This window comes from Microtus ochrogaster, unplaced genomic scaffold (genome assembly GCF_000317375.1).
Source record: "Microtus ochrogaster isolate Prairie Vole_2 unplaced genomic scaffold, MicOch1.0 UNK97, whole genome shotgun sequence".
Classification (NCBI taxonomy): domain Eukaryota; kingdom Metazoa; phylum Chordata; class Mammalia; order Rodentia; family Cricetidae; genus Microtus; species Microtus ochrogaster.
The window spans coordinates 223,583-229,999 of record NW_004949195.1 but is presented as its reverse complement, the minus strand read 5'-3'; the positions used below and the strand labels follow the sequence as shown (position 1 = coordinate 229,999).

Here is a 6,417-nt window from a genome sequence, read left to right as displayed (position 1 = left end):
GAGTGAAACGAAACATGACTATCTGTTTAGTTATCTAGGGCCTCATGAATTCCCTTAATATTTACTAATGCTACAGGTGGGCACTCGGGTGACTGCTCAGCCTGCTGCCCCCTCACAGAGTACTCAGTGTTTTCCTTCTAAAATAATTTACTGCGTGACGACTACAGTAGGCAACAATGAATTAAGATAGATAAAATGGAAGTTTTTTCCTTTTTTCCCCTCAGAAAGTGGGAACTTCAAGTGTCCTCCTTTCGCTTCTCTTGTCTCTTTTTATAGACTGTGCTATGTTTAATGGGAACTGATAGGTACATTTCCTAGACATCATACCTACAAAACCTGGGGGTTTTGTTAGTTCTCAGCGAATCCATGTATTCAGAAATGAGCTCAAGATGGACTATGGAAGGATTCCTCAGATAAAAGCCAGCATTCCTTGGGAACTTATGAAATAGGTTTTCTGTCCCCAAGAGTCTCTCTCCCCAGCTATCCGTTCTCCTTATGATCCACAGGATCTGTCCACCCCAGCTCCCTCACTGTCTCCTACTCACACGGTGCTGGCTCACTCGGCTCCGTCTCGCTGTCTGCACTGCTCTCCCCCACTCCCTACCCCTGGCCATGCTGTCTGCTTTCTTGCACTGTCTTGCTATGCTCTGTCTCTTGTCAGCTCCACGATTCTCTCCTGCTCTCCTGCTTCCCTGTGCCTTCCTTCCTGTGTTCTGAACTTGTCCAGGGGCCTCTGCATATTTTCTTTCTCCTTTCCATAATAAAACCTTTCCCCCGGTGGAGCAGTCATGTTAGCAGTTTCTATACTATGCCCCTTGCATACAATTTTGTTATTGTTTTTCCAGTCCCAGGGCTCAAACCATGATTGGCAAGAGCTTGACCACTGAGCCACATCTCCACTCAGGGCTATAAATTAATTATTAAAGCATGCGATTACATTTCAGAATAGAAAAAAAAATTGGTGTTACTGGAAATTGAACCAAGAGCATGCTGGGTAAGCTCTCAGCCACTGAAAAGGTTCTTAGCATTGGATGGCAACTGCAGGCAGATTGCTGTGAGTTTGAGGCCAATCTGGTCTACATAGCAAGTTCTAGGACAACCAGGGATACACAGAAAGACCCCCATCTTAAAAACAAAAACAAAAGCAAAACAATGATGACGACAGTAAAGAGGAGGAAGAGGAGGAGGGAGAAGAAGAAAAGAAGAAGAGGAGGAGAAAAGGTTTTAATAGCATTGGCTCTTGGCAGCTCCACTCACCACTTGCCACAGCAAAGCTCTCTTGGCCAAGCCCCAGAGCATCTTCTCACTGTTGATGGTCTCAGGGCATTTCATGAGTATTTATTTGTTCAGTAGTTTTTAAACCTGTTATGGTTCTGTTGTGTTTTGTCTATAGATCACACCTAGGGCCTTGGCCATTAAAAAGTTCAATCACATTTAACAATTTCTGATAGTCTCACACCCTCTGACTCAGGCCATATAAAGTGACCGCCCAGTTCCAGAGAACTGCACCTCTCTTCCCAGAACATCTACAACATAGACAACTGTCCTCACAAACATGACAGCATCTTCTCAACAAAAGTAGGCCTCTGACAAACCTCAAAAGTTAGATAGTCTGTATTTTTCACATTTCCAAAATAGAATTATAGATGATGAGATAGTTACATATCTTAAGTTAGCAATGTTTGATATACTTTTAACTAATAATCCATGCGACCTTCCTTGTTACCAGAAATATTTTAGGAGTTTTTATAATCTCAATCATCTATATATAGTTCTGTTTTTTTATCATAAATATCATATATACACCAAGAAGTTTTTTTGTTCATTTGTTTGGTTTTGGTCTGCAAATGTCAAAAGAAAAATTTTTGAGATAGGATCTTGCTATGAAGCACAGGCTGCCTCAGCTTTTTGAGTACTAAGTTACATGTACAGACACAGTGACCTCTTGTCACTGGCCCTAATGTAGGTCAAAGACACATATTTGAGTTACTATGGGAAATCTGATTATTTGGCACATTTGTAGATTTCCCTGAAATGCTAGATTGTGTTATAAAAACTGTCGAGAACATTATCTGCTCTTTGCAGGCAAGCTGCATGTTGAAATGCCCTCTCTACCCATAGACGAGGAGTGCATACCTGAGGATCAGCTTTACTGAGCTCTACCTAACTGCCTTATTTCTTCTGAGAATGTAAAACCAACTTTTGGAGTTACTTGCTTTGTTTCCTGTATTTATTAGTCAGGGTTCTTTAGAGTAACAGAACATCTAGAATGAATCTCTTTCTATGTATATAAAGGGGGTTTACTGAAACATCTTACAGGCTGCAGTCTGTTACAATGGCTGTGAACACACAAAGTTTCAGAATCCAATAGTTGCTCAGTCCACAGTGCTGGATGTCTCGGCTGGTCTTCAGTATATGCTGGAGTCCCAAAGACATAGGCTCCAATGTCAGTGAAGGGATGGGCGTGCTGGCAAGGCAAGAGAGAAGCTTCCTTCTGCTATTCCTTATATCAGTAGGAGGTCTGGCCCAGATTAAAGGTGTGCCTTCTCCCCTCAAGGTCCGGATCACAGGCCCGTGTCCTCCCACTCGAAGGTCTGGATTCCCTCTTCAAACCAAGCAGAAAGCTCTGACAGCTGTGTCCTCCATTTCTGGACTCAAGCCAGCAACCAAGAACAGCCATTGTGCTTCCCTCTGTCTCCTCAGCAGCCTGCTTCTGACGCTGTGCTCAGATCTAAACTGATGACAGAGAGGAGGTTTAGAGAAGGGCGACTGCTGGCTGTGCAGGGACTTCACAGCTCCCTTTGGTTTGCAACAGCCTGCTTTACCTTCCGCTGGAGGGAAGATGGTTTACAGTTCTGATCATTATAAACACTTCATAGGACTCTCTGTAAAGAGCCTTTGTTACTGCTTTCTTAGTTTTTATACTAAAAACATTTTGCGATAACCTTTAACTTTTATACACCCCTTTTAAATTCCTTTATTACCCAATCTTCTCTTTTATTCCTAGTGATTATTCTTTGAATTTTCCAAGTCTCTAACCCTGCTTAATGATTTTAGCCATTAAAATTAAAACTACTAAGTAACCTTTAAAGACATCCTGTGAGGAGTGAGTAAGGTTTAATGGTGCCTGCTAATAGAGAACTTTTGAGTCAACTAGTGACAGTAATTTTAACTGCAGTACAAAAATCTTCAGCTTAAAATGTATATTTTGGGACTGGAGAGCTGGCTCAGTCATCAAAGGCTAGGCTCACAACCAAAAATCAAATTTATATTTTTGGTTGTTTTATATACACACACATATATAATACACTTTATAAATTCAGTAAATTTGAATTAATTGAGTATAATTAACACCAGATAAATTAAAATGTCAATATTTGGTGTAAAGACTGGAAGGGAAAAAGATAATAATAAATGTCATACTCATCACCTATGTTGCTGTGACAAGATCCCCGACAGGCACAACTCAGGAAGAAAGGGTTTATTTTGCTAGGGTTCAGAAGGGTACAGGTCTGGGTGGTGCAGGAGAGTTGTCTGTATTCTGTCAATCATGTTATAAATAAACGCCGATTGGCCAGGTAGGAAGTATAGGCGGGAAAACCAGACAGGAAGTAGAAATGATGCAAAGAGAACAGGAGAATTCTGGGAAGGAGGACGTTGATTCCCCCCACTCCTGCCCAGACCACCAAAGCAGCAGGATGTGATCTGCCCTACTGAAAAAGGTACTGAGCCACATGGCTAACATAGTTCAGAAAAATGGGTTAATCAAGATATGAGAGTTAGCTAGTGAGAGGCTAGAGCTAATGGGCCAATCAGCTTATAATTTATGGAGACCTATGTGTGATTTTCTTTGGGGCTAAATAGTTGTGGGGTACCGGGAGGGACAAAAACCCTAACAACAAGCAGGACCCCTTCATGTTACATCTGGGCAGCTCCATTTATGGTGGCAGGAGTTTGAGATACAGAGGAGGAAAAGGGCAGTTCGAGCTGGAACCTTCCAGTACCTCCCATATAGCCCACTTCTGCTTGCTGGGTCAGTCTCAAAGGTTCTACAAACTCCTAAAGTGGAGCACCCAATTGGGGGAGGGGGGTACTGTTCAAACAGATAAGACTGTGGGGTACATTTCATATTCAAACAATGGAAGAAAGTATTCTTACTCAGAGATTCACCTGCGTGTGCCTTCCAGCTGCTGGGACTAAAGACATGTGCCACCACTACCCAGTGATATAGAATGTCTTTTTAAACACAGTACTCTAGGGAGACAGTTTGCTAAGCGCCTAAAGGTGTAAAAGCCAAACCGCATGACCTAAATGCAGCACCAGCCATCCCTCGGGAAGCAGGGCTGTGGGTATGCTTCTCAGACTCCTCATCTGTAAAATACAGAATAACTTCTCCCTCACAGGGGCTGTGATAAGGGTTAATTTGCGAAAAGTACTTGGGAAGTACTAGATAAATGTCAGCTAACCTTACTCCAAAAGGTTAACTGTGAGTGGGTCACAGTCACCAGAAACATGCTAGCTTACAGGAGGGCTTTGTTACTATTTATAATTCATGGTTTGGATCAGTGTAAAGAGTTAAAATCTGATAAATGAAGAAAACATTGTACGATCCAGTGCAGAGTGTGAAACTCAACAGATGTCCGCCTTCTACAACGTCATCAGAGAAACCCCGAGCACGTTTAAATTCGGCTGCCAGCCACATGCTGACATTGTTATCCTATCAGTTCACCTGTCTGCAGCAGACAGAATTTTCTGCCTGGTTGTCATTCTTTGTTACTGCTTTTCACTCAGACAAACAACTCTCTAACTGCTGAAAAACTTGTGTGTAGGCTTTATCTGTGATTATTATTTGAAGTGATGGTGCAGACTGTCAAAATACCCAATTTTCAAAACGAACTGGTAACACCTTTGAAAGGAAGAAAAACAGAAGCCAGCTGTAAGGAAGTCTATGAGCTCATCATCATCATGTGCCAAGACTGGAAAGTCCGCTCCTGGTGCTAACCGGTTCTGCTTGCTGCTTTCTGCTGAGTGCATGAGTTTCAACAGTGAGGACAAAGTATGCTGGGCAGCGCCCTGACAAATTCCTTTTCCAACCAGAAAAGACTAGGGATTTCTGCCTCTCTATGTTAGCGGCCTAGTCACAGCCACTTAACAATCTTTAATTGATGATGTGACATTATTACAAACCTAATACATGTACTACTTTTAATAACATTTCTAAGCAACAGGTTTAATTTATAAAAACAACTTTACTCTTTACACATAAGTTACAGCAGATTAGCTAAATTGGAGACTAATAAACACACACAAAAAATGAAGAGGAAATCTGCATTTTAAACTGGACATTTTCAGTGGGTTGTACCTTGAATTGTATGTTCAAACTTCACAATTCCAGAGGCAACAAGATCTGGCAAAGTAAATACAGGCTTGGAGTCAGAATCCTGGGTTTTGAATCCTACTTTGTATATTTTCTACCCTTGTTTAGTTGCAGTCTTTTAATCTAAGTCTATTTCTTCATCCACAAAGTGGGAACTGTATCTGTCTGTGTGTGTGTGTGTGTGTGTGTGCATATGTGTTTGTGTGTGTGTGTTGGGGGGGGGGGAGATTACCAAGAGAGTACTTCAAAAGTACATGGGCAAGGGTAGCCCTCAATCACTTTACCAATTACTCTGGATATCAATTCTGCAGTAACTAAAGCCTTGGAGATCCTCCTTAGTGTTATAATGAAAATATTTTTTATAAATAGAAAAGAGAACAAAGCCTGAAAATTTCCCTCATTCTATGAATAAAAATCTCCATAAAGGATATTTATACCCAGGTGACTAAAAAGTTAGGTATGGGAAACTATTACTTAAGAATTGGGAATTTACCGGGTGGTGGTGGCACACGCCTTTAATCACAGTGGACTCGGGAGGGAGGCAGATGCAGGTAGATCTCTGTGAGTTCGAGGCCAGCCTGGTCTACAGAGTGAGTTCCAGAGATACCAGAGCTGTTACACAGGGACACCCTGTCTCGAAAAAACATAAACAAACAAATGGGAATTTCTGTTTAGTTTCCCAGGATTTGATGAACCCCGGGAAAACTTTCAGGGTGGAAATGTTATTTCTGAAGAGAGTTTGAGCCAGATTCTGTTGCACATCAGATGGTGTCTGAAGGGTGATGATCTAAGTGATGAGGGAGATGACGAGAGACCACCACGAGGCCTTCTATGTGGTGTCAGGAAGCAGCAAACCTTAGGAAGAGCTCCAAGTTTCCCTTCATGGAGCCTCCCTGGATTCCTTCCCAGTTCTAGTGACCCTCAGAGCAACTCTGAAGGCCTGAATTCTATCCCCGGATCCCCAGGGTGGGAAAAGAAAACCTGTTCTGACCTCGAGGCTGGAGAGCACCTGCAGAGAGAGAGAGAGAGAGAGAGAGAGA

At 42.2% G+C, this 6,417-nt stretch overlaps 1 long non-coding RNA gene across 1 annotated transcript; it reads right to left on the bottom strand.

The window, feature by feature from the left end:
- Positions 1 to 1,168: 1,168 nt before the first annotated feature.
- LOC113455731 lies at positions 1,169 to 6,389 on the bottom strand. The gene is made up of 3 exons (XR_003376719.1): positions 6,369 to 6,389; positions 5,363 to 5,407; positions 1,169 to 2,736 (listed from the first exon to the last, which is right to left on the bottom strand). It is a non-coding gene; the product is annotated as an uncharacterized LOC113455731 (long non-coding RNA).
- Positions 6,390 to 6,417: the final 28 nt, after the last annotated feature.